The sequence below is a fragment of the Lathyrus oleraceus genome, chromosome 4, assembly GCF_024323335.1.
Source record: "Lathyrus oleraceus cultivar Zhongwan6 chromosome 4, CAAS_Psat_ZW6_1.0, whole genome shotgun sequence".
Taxonomy (NCBI): Eukaryota; Viridiplantae; Streptophyta; class Magnoliopsida; order Fabales; family Fabaceae; genus Lathyrus; species Lathyrus oleraceus.
In genome coordinates, this window is record NC_066582.1 from 141,935,895 (window position 1) to 141,948,662 (window position 12,768).

The following is a 12,768-nucleotide window of genomic DNA, read 5'->3' on the forward strand; positions in this document are numbered from 1 at the left end:
CTTCAAAAGGTTGAGGGTGATTTGCCTTGGAAACCCTAGTTTGACTGGGTATCTTGAGTAACTTCTCCAACAAGCTATCTTGCCATTTGATCAAATTTCTCAAAGCACACTTCAAATTCATCATATTATGCATATATTATCTACCATGAGCCAAGAAAATCCAGAGAATTGAAGGTTAGCAAATTGGTTGATGGTGGTTGGCCAGATGAATTCATCTAATCAAAACTGGGTCTCCCTAGACCCTATCTCCTACAATTTTCACCATATGAAAATTATTCCAAGAGAAATGTTACTCTAAATGAAATTTCAAACAACTTTCATGTTGAGACCTAGAGCTAGTTTTTCTAGGAAAATCATTTTCTATGTTGAAACATTATAGGTCATTTTGTCTAAACCTGAATTTGAAAGTTAATTTCCCAAGGCCATAACTTGCTCAGTTTTTATGATATGAAAGATTTCCAAGTTGCACAATCAAACTCAAGATGTCTGCTTCAACTTTCATGTTTGGAGTGAGAGCTACTTAAACTTTTATGCGTATGTTATATGACGTTACATTATAGGTCATTTTTGACCTATACCATTGAACAAGTGATTTTTCCAAACTTCAAAAATTAATAACTCTATCACACCAAATCCAAATGACATTAAATTTGTGACCATTTTAAAGGTCTTTGAAATATCTACAAGTTTGAGGAAGACACGTTTCTCATTTGAAGCTCACATAAAAATTAAGCAAGGTGGAATATTGAGATATATGGCTTTGACACTTAGAAATTTTTTTGATATGTTGAAATTTCCAAACTTCCACCTCAAAATTCTTCATGTTCCAAGCTCCAAATGAAAAAGTGTTGAACATGAAAGTTGTTCCTCTTGATCTAGCCTTTCAAAAAAGACCATTTTCATCCATTTTGGACAACATTTGCTAGGGTTGCGCATGGATGGAACATTGCATCATCATTTGGCAAAAATCAAACTTCAAGTTTCCATGTACAATTGCCTATCACTCCAATTTGAATTCAGACTTGTTCACTGATGCGTGCTTTTTGCAAATCTATGAACGCGTCAGAGTAATATAAAAGATTGTCGAATCCACAGAGACCAAGTGTCAATCTATCGTTATCTACTGTTATGGTGATTATCAAAGGCAATCAAAATAGGTGTTTTTAGAGTGTGCAATGAAAAGTAAAGTATTGAATAAAGTTCAATTAATAAAAACAGGGTCAAATGTAATTCACATAATCAATTAATAATCCAAGTACTTGCTAATAGAACTACTTATGAGCAGTGTTTCCTACTTTGAAAATAACTAATTTAACAGGAACTGTCGCTTTCGCGTATTCAGAACCGAGTTGTACTCCCTAATCAAACCCTCTTATTGTCACTTATAAAAAGGCGCGCATTGCGTTAGAGTAGTAAACCTATTTTTAAGAAATATAGTATCTTGACTAAGTTGAAAAGTATTATAACCTGGATTTCTTAACCAAAAGAGGTTCTCACGAACCAGACTATAAACTTATAAACGCGTCCGAAAATAGTTTTAAAATCTCTTTTCTTCTTAAGTTAAAAACTCCTAATGAACTAAACAAAGCGCTTTCGTTGTTTTTGAAATAGTTAAAAACAATTAAGTTTAAAAAGACGTCGGACGACTTTCGATCTTACCCAACGGAAATTAAGTGCGGGAAAACTTAAGTTGAAAGTTAAAATAGCCCTTAAGTGTTTCTAAGAACAATTGTACGGATTATCGGTTCAATTACGATCCTTACATTATAACCTTATAGATTTAGTTAGATATGGTAAAGTAAAAGTGCATTAATTTAAATAAAAGTAGTGCGAGTGCGGAAAGTAAATAAAAGTAGTGCGAGTGCGTGAAATAAGTAAGAGTAGTGCGAGTGCGAGAAATAAATAAAGTAAAGCGAGTGCGAGAAATAAATAAAGTAAAGCGAGTGCGGGAAATAAATAAAGTAAAGCGAGTGCGGGAAATAAATAAAGTAAAGCGAGTGCGGGAAATAAATAAAGTAAAGCGAGTGCGGGAAATAAATAAAGTAAAGCGAGTGCGGGAAAATAAAATAGATAAAGGCAAAGTAATAAAAACCTGCTCCAATCGGAGGGTTGAATAAAATGTGAAGCGAAAATCAAAATGGCGGCAGGATTAACTTCCTTCCAAAGTGCTCCAAACTCGATTACAGACTCAATCACAAAACTCGATTACACAATTGTGGTAACACCCCAATGTGAAGCGATTACCACTTTAAAATATTGAATATATGCCTAAGTGAGACAAATTTTGCTATGAGTTTTCCTCTGTTCTAAGTTTGGATGATTGAATAAGTGATTTCGAGTCTCTATTTATAGGAGAGTAAAATGATGGAAATGTCAAGGATGCCCTTCAACTTGAAAATAGGAGGGAAAACTTTTCCTCTTGTGGCGCCCGCCACAAGGCCATGGCGCCCGCCACAAGGCCAATTTGAGGCGCCTTAGTGGAAGTAGTGGCGAACATGGCAGTTGAGGGAAGTTAAGCTGGGACACGTCATGGTAGGGTCTATGGCGCCAGCCACAGTGGGAGCCACAAGTACAAAATGCTGAATTTTAGGGTTTTTAGCTCTTTTTCACTCCTTTTCTCGATCGGGGCTCCGATTAAAGTAAAAACCTGAAAACAAAGAGAAACATAGTAATAACACAATAAAATGACAATAAAACTACTAAAATGCATGCGAAATTGGAGTCGAAAATACGGTGAATTTCAGTGTTATCAGACTCTGCCACACTTAAACCTTTGCTTGTCCTCAAGCAAAACATTAAAGAACTCATAAAAGAAAAACTGGTGTAAACGAGTGCTTCAGGTTAAAAAGGTTCTAAGTTCAAGTCGGGATGTAGTGATAGGTACTAACTGAGTGAACTAAGGGTATCATGATGACACTAATCCGCAAATAGGGACATAAACTTCATTCCTATATTAACCAACCCATATTATCCCACAATACCTAGGCATGCCTCTTCATCTCTTTTTGTGTCCTTTTCATTCAGGCGCAATCACATTAAGCCCATTATCCGTACATGCTTCATAGTAGAGTGACCTGTTAGTGATTATGACCTAAACATGGGGTTTCTTGCACATAAATATGTGTAAACCCTTTTATTTGACCCAACTGTAGTTGTGGGGGATCTGATCGTAATCTGCCCTACCGAGTTCAGTGTCAGATACCTCTGAACCAAATAACAGCGGGTAAGTTTTTCTTTTTCTTTTTATTTTTGTAGCAAATTTTTACAATTCTTTGGTTTAAATGACTTTGTGAGGGTCACCTATACCAGAGTTGCCTTTTTTCTTTCTTTTTTTTTTGCTGGATCATTCACTTATTTGCATCGGTCCCCTACGTAGAGTATGCGTAGGTCGGAGCTGACTGCTGAGATAAACTACTGAGGATTTATACTGAGATGATGATTGAGGCCACGGTATATGGGGTTTCGGGAATGATTCCTATATTTACGAAGTCTATGGTGCTAAAATAATACTGATGTTTCACAAAGTTCTCCCAAGTCACCGCATCCTTACTCAAAACCCGTCTTTAAAATCCCAAAAACTTTCAGAATGACACTGTTTTCTTTAGCCAAAAAATTTTGGTGGGGCTAAAGGTATGGGGAGATTAGACTGTACTAAAGATACACTATATTTGATGACTCGTCAGACTCATGCATTATCTAAGACACTTAAACTGAAAGTAAAATAAACAACTAAAAGGCAATAAAAATAAACAAGCTATATAAAAACATCAAAGAAAAGCGATAAAGAAAGAAAAGCGATAAATTCTCCTCCCACACTTAAATCGAACATTGTCCCCAATGTTTCGAAATAAGATAAGGGAAGAGTTACCTAACAACCTACTGCTGACCACTAGTGCCCTCGCCATCCTGAGGTGGACGACGGGATCGGATACGACGACGGTCCCACTGAACCATCTTGGCCTGCAAGGAATCCTGAGCGGTCCTCACCTCTCGAAGGTTACCCAAAATGGAACCTTGAGTGGCTTCGATGAGTGCCATGTGTTGCTGGTGGTATTGTTGCTGACGGGCTTGCGTATTTGTAATCGTACGCAGGGACTGTAAAACAGTGTCATATGACTTGTCTGTCCTCCGCTGTGATTCTTGCATGAAGCTCATGTTATTCTCCAGTTGTTGTTGGATGGTAGAGAGTAGGTCGTCACGCCTTTGCTCTCTAGCCATGTGGTCACGCCACATCTCCTCTGTAATATAAAAGCCAGGGGGCGGTACCTGCAGAAGAAGAAGATGGTGCGGTGTGTGGTGGTGAAGTGTGATGGAGGCACACATGGGGTACGGGAGATCTCTCTCTCCGATCATATTCATCATCAGTGTCATGTCCCGCCTCATCAAGAACATTAGGAGGAAGAGGACCCAAAACAGGTGGAGCATCTAAAGCGTAGGTCCAATTCCTTTCATCTCGTAGATCTGTACGTCTAGTGCATGGTAAAACAACAGATGGGATAGCTACACCATGAACCATAAGCACATAGCCTCCTTCTCTCCTCAATCGGCACAATTTCATGTCTCTCAAAAATTTTAGGTTAATTGTGCGAGGAGGTAAGGGGTCTAGGGTAGCTATCTCATTGTTCAGGTTAAGCGCCCGGGCAATAGACATAATCAATCCTCCAAAAGAAATCGGTCCCGCTTTATTTTAAGTCAAAGTCATATGAGCGAGCATGAACGGGACCGAATTAATTCGTCTATTTGTGAGGCTTCCTTGCAAAAATAGAAGCTCTCTAGCATTAACTTTATTTCGATTCTCCCAGCCAAAAATAGTACATGCCAACTGATATCTAAAAACTCTGATGGCTCGGTTATGGATAGTCGAGGCAAGAACTCCTTCAAAAGAATTTATGGAAGTGTTTGACAATCTCTGCCAGAAGGAGAACACCTCGACTGACCAATCCGAATCCAAAGGGGCCTCACAAATAGCACCGTCCCCATGAGGGATTCCTAACAAGCCTGCTAGTTCGTCGGTACTGAATTCATATTCAACAGCAAACATTCTAAATCTGACACTACCAACTGTGCTAGCAGTGTTAGGATTGACAATATAGATTAAAGAACTCAAAAATTCGATTGTCAATCGCTCATAGGTAGGTTCTTTGTTTGAAAAGAAATTATGCAAACCTAAATTATCTAATAAATGAAATATGCTATGATAGATACCTAAAGTGTAGAGACAATTTTCGTCAACATACCTTGTCGGGAGGATCTCCCGATTTTGCAACCGTTCGATAATCTTCCTTTGCCTATCTCCCAGTTTCCCTCCTCTAAGAATGAATCCATTAAACTCCATTATGTAGCTCTTGAAACATGACGAAGAAGATGAAGTGGAATGTGAAAAGGTTGGATTTTTATGAAATCCAACGGATGAAAATAAAAATGGAAATCAGGAAAAAGATTTGTATGGTGTGAGGATGAGAAAGGTGTGAGCTTTTTGTGGGTTCAAGGACGTTTTTGCAAGGTGGAAAAATGGGTTTGGAAGGTTGTAAGATGTGAAAATGGTGAAGAAAGGGAGTCTGCCCCGAGCTCTTACAGACGCTGTGGCGGGCGCCACGGGGTCTATGGCGGGCGCCACAAGGCAAAATCTGGCTGGGCCGGATTTTGGTCCATTGGCTTGGGCTTCTCTTTGTCTTTTGGCTTGAGGGGTCCGAATAGCGTTTGTCTTGTAATTTACTAGTATCATTGGCTTGCATAAATTTATAAAAGCAAAAATAAAAATAAAAATAAAATAAAATTTAAACATTAGATTAATAAATAAATAAACAACTAAAGTAAAAATGTAAATAAAACAAACATAAGACATATATATATATATATATATATATATATATATATATATATATATATATATATATATATATATATATAAAGTAGAAATAACAATGTGTAGACATAGTTGATAAAGTATTCCAAAAGCGATGATATAAAATGAGTTATGTAAATGCGAGAAATATAAAAAAGAGATAAAATAAGATGAAATGGTGAGATCATATTGTAGGGATGTCGTCTTCCTGAGTAGATCCACGGAGCATGGCTACCTCCTGCCTAAGCTCTGCGATCTCTTGGTATAAACAGTCGGCTTCGGTAGCCTGGGCGAGATCAGATACTCCCATCTGTAAAACGAGGTCAGCCACCTCCTGTCTAAGCTCTACAATATCTCTATGACACTCTGCAATCTGGGTGCGGATGTCTAGGGTCTGCAATGATAGATTGTTAGAGAATACAGTGATCCTGGGAGAAGGTGGTGTAGGTGTGTACTTAGCAATGGATGGTGATCTCGGCTCCTCGATGGTCTCTCCCTGGCCCTCCAGAGCATAACTCCAATTCGCTGGGTCATGCACACTGATCATCATAGGATCAGGCAGTGTGAAATAATGAATAGCCTCGTTGTCGACTAGCAATCGGAACTGACATGGGTGGAAAGAGGCTCTCCTCATCAACCCTCTGGTCAAACAGAAGTCGATGTCCATGGTAGTGTACCCACAGTAGGTCCGGAGATGTAACAGCTTGCGAGATAAACCTAAAGCGGCAGCAATCTGTGTAATGATCCCGCCCACATGGATGACTCCTTCGGTCGATCTGGAGACACCGCTGTGGCTACATAACAGAAAGTTCCCACATGCCACTGGGCGAGACTGGGATGCACAAAATAGTAGGAAGATCTCCTCTTCACTCAGTAATGTCTCAGCATCCGGTCTTCCTAGGAAGGAATGTGCCAATATCATCTGGAAGTATCTAAAGGCAGGGTTATGTATAACCTGAGACAGCTGCGTAGATGGATCCTGGCTTCCGCCACCTGATATATCACTCCAAAACTTCTCCCCCTCCTTACCCAGAAAATATCCCATAGGTGTCTTCGGGATAGCATCAAGAGTGGTCTGGAAACCCAATAGGTCATCGAACTCTTTCTGGATGAAAGACTACTCAACTCCAAAGAGCCTGAAAGCAGCATACCCATCTGGTCCAGAGTATGGGTCATAATCAAATGAACTCAGGAACTCCAATGTCAAGTTCCTGTAGGTGTTACTCAAGTCGTTAGCAAACTCGTCCCAGTGAAGCTGGTGGCTAAGGAATCGGATACTCGGCTCGACACCCAGTGCCTCCATACAGTGCTGATCAGGATAGCGTGTGGGTGCCATAGGGCGCTGATAAAGAGCGATGTAGTGCACTCTCTGAGCATCATCTCTATAGGCTACGTGCATATCGTCGAAATCCTGCATCCTGTAAAAGTTAGGAAAGTGATCCTGAAAATACAAACCATTCAAATATTTAGTCTCGGTGAAAAATAAAAATAAAATAAAATTAAATAAACGCGAAAAAGTAAAATGAAAAACCATGGGTTACCTCCCATGCAACGCTTGTTTAACGTCGTTAGCTTGACGATTAGAATTTATACACCCGTAGTAGTAGGAATCGGTGGATCAATCAGAGTGTGGCTTGAGTAGTATGCTAGAATGTCTCCTCCTTCGTAGAGCTTCAGCCTTTGTCCATTTACAATGAATGGACTACAGGTTTCGTTCTTGATTTCTACGGCTCCAGATCTCAGAATCTTGGATACTTCGAAAGGGCCAGTCCATCTTGAGCGTAACTTTCCAGGGAAGAGTCGTAACCTAGAGTTGAAAAGGAGAACAAGATCGCCTATATTGAAGTTTTTCTTTACTATTCTTTTGTCGTGATAGGCTTTTGTTCTCTTTGTATATTTTTGCATTCTCATAGGCAGATTGCCTAAGTTCTTCTAGTTTATGAATGTCAAGGGTACGCTTTTCTCCAGCGGCTAGGTAGTCTAAATTCAAAGTTTTAATGGCCCAATAGGCCTTATGCTCTAATTCGAATGGTAAGTGACAGGATTTTCCATAGACTAGTTGGTAAGGAGTAGTTCCTATAGGGGTTTTGAAAGTGGTTCTATAGGCCCATAGTGCTTCTTGAAGCTTCTGAGACCAGTCTCTCCTAGAAATAGAAACAGTTTTCTCTAGGATTTGTTTTATCTCCCTATTGGATACTTCTACTTGGCCACTAGTCTGTGGGTGGTATGGTGTTGCTACTCTATGCCTAACTCCATATTTTCTTAAAAGTTTGTCAAATATCCTTGATATGAAGTGTGATCCTCCATTGCTTATGACTAAACGTGGTGTTCCAAATCTAGGGAATATGTAGTTTTTAAATAGTTTGATTACTACCCTAGTGTCATTTATGGGTGAAGCTATAACTTCAATCCACTTAGACACATAGTCTACAACTACTAAGATATACCTGTTTCCTAAGGATGGTGGGAAAGGTCCCATGAAATCTATACCCCATACGTCGAAGAGTTCTACTTCCTGAATGTTTCTTAGAGGCATTTCATCACGCCTTGAAATGTTTCAAGTGCATTGGCATCTATCACATTTGACAATGCAAGCGTAAACATCACGCCACATGGTAGGCCAGAATAGGCCAGCTTGAAGAATCTTGGCGTATGTCTTAGAAGTGCTTGCATGTCCACCATAGGGTGCAGAATGACAATGCTCGATAATACTATTTACCTCTTCTTCTGGAACGCAACGGCGAAAAATTCCATATTTACCCCTTTTAAAAAGGAGTGGTTCGTCCCAATAGAAGTTTCTCACATCGTGGAAGAATTTCTTCTTGCGGTGGTAGTCAAGATCAGGGGGTACTATATCAGCAGCTAGGTAATTAACGAAGTCTGCATACCAGGGTACGTTACTTATTGCTAAGGAATTTTGGGAGTGCTCATCAGGGCCTAGGTTATTATCTTCAATGGTTTCTAGTCTAGCTATCAGTCTATCATAGGCGAAATCATCATTTATGGGTACTAGTTCTGGTTTTAGATGTTCTAGCCTAGAAAGGTGATCGGCTACTACATTTTCATTGCCTTTTTTATCTCTTATATCTAAATCAAACTCTTGTAGTAATATAATCCATCGGAGTAACCTGGGCTTGGCATCTTTTTTACTTAATAGGTAACGAATGGCAGCATGATCGGTGTAAACTATAATTTTTGCTCCTACTAGATAAGATCTAAATTTGTCTATAGCGAAAACTACAGTGAGTAATTCTTTTTCAGTTGTTGTGTAGTTAAGTTGGGAAGCATCTAGGGTTCTACTGGCATAATAAATTGCATGTAATTTTTTTTTCTTTCCTTTGTCCTAGAACGACTCCAACTGCATAATCACTAGCATCGCACATTATCTCAAAAGGTTCTGACCAATCAGGTGGTTTCATAATGGGTGTTGATACTAACGCTTGCTTAAAAAGATTAAATGCGTCATTACATTTTTCATCGAAAATGAATTCAGCATCTTTAATTAAAAGTCTAGTTAAAGGTTTAGTTATTTTGGAGAAGTCCTTAATAAAACACCGGTAGAATCCAGCGTGTCCAAGAAAGCTTCAGACTTCTCTGATATTTTTAGGGGGTTTTAGGTATTCTATAACTTCTATCTTAGCTTTATCTACCTCTATACCTTTTTCGGAAACTATATGTCCTAAAACTATTCCTTCGGTCACCATGAAATGACACTTTTCCCAGTTTAGCACGAGGTTCACCTCCACGCATCTCTCCAGGATTTTCTCAAGGTTAGCAAGGAAATTGTGGAAATCAAATCTGCAAACCGAGAAATCATCCATAAACACTTCCATAATACCATCTATGTAATCTGCAAAGATTGACATCATGCAGCGTTTGAAAGTGGTTGGGGCATTACAGAGGCCGAATGGCATTCGCCTGTATGCAAAAGTTCCATAAGGGAATGTAAAGGTAGTTTTTTCTTGATCTTCGGGATGAATTGGTATTTGGAAGAATTCTGAGTATCCATCTAGATAGCAGAAGTAAGAGTGTCTGGCTAGACGCTCCAACATCTGGTCTATAAATGGTAAATGGAAATGATCCTTCCTGGTTGCTTTATTTAATTTTCTATAATCTATACACATCCGCCATCCTCCTTCTAAACGTTTTGCTACATGTTCGCCTTTATCGTTTTGCATGACTGTGATGCCTCCCTTTTTAGGTACTACATGCACAGGGCTCACCCACTTACTATCCGAGATCTGATAGATTATACCTGCCTCAAGTAACTTAAGAACTTCCTTTTTAACAACATCACTCATTATAGGGTTTATTCTTCTCTGATGTTCTCTGGAGGGTTTTGAAACTTCTTCGAGCGAAATTCGATGCATGCATACGGATGGGCTTATACCATTCAGGTCAGAGATATTATATCCTAAGGCTGAGGGATATCTTCGTAAAACGTCTAAAAGTTGGTTCATTTCCTCTTGGCTCAAGGTAGCACTGACTATGACTGGACGGTTCATCTCTTCATCGAGGAACTCATATCTCAGGTTCTTAGGCAGTTCCTTAAGTTCTAAGGTTGGTTTCTTAGGGCATGGCATAGGATATGGGGTAAGGGATAAACATTCGTAAAGGTTATCATTGATGTAGGGTTTCTTAAAGCCATCATCTTCCATTATGAGAGTTGATGGTAACTTAATTGTTTTTATAATTTCTTCTTGTTCTAATTCTCTAACACATTCATCAATGATATCTAAGGCATAACACGCGTCTCCCATCACAGGTGCCATAAGAAATTTCGAAAGTATAAATTCTATTTTCTCGTCACCTACCTCAAAGGTCAACTTTCCTCTCTTGACATCTATTATGGCTCCTGCAGTCGATAAGAATGGTCTACCTAGAAGGATTGGTATATCATTGTCCTCTTTGATGTCCATGACAACAAAATCAGTAGGGATAAATAACTGACCTATCCTAACAGGGACATCTTCTAAGATGCCTATCGGATATTTAACAGATCTATCGGCTAATTGAAGTGACATCTTAGTGGGCTGTAATTCTCCTAAGTTTAACCTCTCACAAACCGCTAAAGGCATTAAGCTCACACTAGCTCCTAAGTCTAGAAAAGCTTTTTCGATGACATGACTACCCAAAAGACAAGGAATGGAGAAATTTCCAGGATCTTTATCTTTTTTGGCTAATTTATTCTCGGAAATAGCATTCCATTCCAAAGGCTTCGGATCGTCAAGTCTACGTTTGTTGGTAAGGAGGTATTTGAGAAACTTTGCATAAGAAGGTATTTGGGTGATGGCTTCTGTGAAAGGGATTTCTACATGAAGTTTTTCTATAACTTTAATAAATTTTTTATACTGGTTATTGATCTGGGTTTGTTTGAGTCTTTGCGAATATGGTATAGGTGGTTTATATGGCGGGAGTGGTATGTAAGTTTTATCTTTAGGTTCTTCTCCTTTTTCTCGACCTTCCTGGTTTTCAGATTCCTCTGGTTCCTTTACTTCGTCTGTGGGTTTGGTACATTCCTTAGAAGTTTTGGGTTCACTTAATCTAGGGTTTGGTGGCTCATCATAAGCGTTCCCACTTTGTAGGGTAATGGCATTGGCTTGTCCTCTCGGATTTTGTTGAGGTTGTCCAGGGAACTGTCCTCCAGGTGTAGTCTGAGGGGCTTGGTTTAAAGATACCTGAGAGATCTGGGTTTCAAGCATCTTGGTATGAGTAACTATTTGGTCAACCTTGGATCCTAAGTGGGTAATCAGTTCATTAACATGAATGTTTTGGTTCATGAACTCTTTATTTTGTTGGGTTTGAGCGGTGATAAAATTTTCCATAATTTTCTCAAGGCTCAGCTTTGGTGGCATAGGTTGCATAGGTTGATTTGATCTTGGGGCTTGATAACTAGGTCTTAGAGGTGCATTATTTTGGATTGGGTTATTGTTTTTATAGGAGAAGTTCGGGTGATTCCTCCATCCAGGGTTATAGGTATTCGAATATGGGTTCCCTTGGGTGTAGTTCACTTGCTCAGAGTGGGTATCGTTTAATAGACTGCATTCTGCAGATTGGTGTCCTTTGATTCCACATATCTCACAATCCGACGAAACTGCGGCTATAGTATTCGGGTTTATGCACATATGCTCGACCTTAAGGGCTAATGCGTCCATTTTAGCTTGCATCATGTCTATAGAGCTTAGTTCATGCACTCCTCCTTGGGCTTCCTTCTTCTCAACTGTCGCTCATTCGAGTCCCCGTGATTAATGGTTTTGAGCCATATCTTCGATGAGGGCACTAGCTTCAGGATAAGGGTTGTTCATCAGAGCACCGCCTGCGGCAGCGTCGATGCTCATCTTGGTGTTATAGTGAAGTCCATTATATAAGGTTTGAATGATTAACCAATTTTCTAAACCATGATGTGGGCATGCTCGTAACAACTCTTTATATCTCTCCCAAGCTTCGAACAACGACTCTCCTTGGTTTTGGGTAAATCTAGTTATATGGTTTCGAAGAACAGAGGTCTTACTTGGGGGAAAATATCTAGCAAGAAATACTCTTCTAAGGTTATCCCAAGTCGTAATGGAATTGGGTGGAAGGGAATCTAACCATGATAGGGCTTTATCTCTGAGGGAAAAAGGGAATAATCTTAAACGTATTGCCTCAAGAGAAGCTCCATTTGTTTTAAAAGTGTCTGCTAATTGAAGAAATATTTTTAAATGTTGGTTTGGGTTCTCAGTAGCGAGACCTGCGAATTGTCTCTGTTGCACTAGTTACAACAGGGAAGGTTTAAGTTCAAAATTATTAGCTGGGATGGTTGGGTTTACTATACTAGAACTAGGTTCTTCGTTGGATGGTTGAGCGAAGTCCTTAAGGGGTCTTTGGTTTTGATCTTCGGCCATAGGTCTCTTAATTCTATGAAAGAATAAACGTGCGCGAGC

The 12,768-nt window shown here is 39.4% G+C and overlaps 1 non-coding gene across 1 annotated transcript; it reads left to right on the top strand.

Annotated features, from left to right (window-relative positions):
* The first annotated feature begins 12,238 nt into the window (after positions 1–12,238).
* LOC127078074 (small nucleolar RNA R71) lies at positions 12,239–12,345 on the top strand. Its single transcript, XR_007787819.1, has one exon. It is a non-coding gene; the product is annotated as a small nucleolar RNA R71 (small nucleolar RNA).
* Positions 12,346–12,768: the final 423 nt, after the last annotated feature.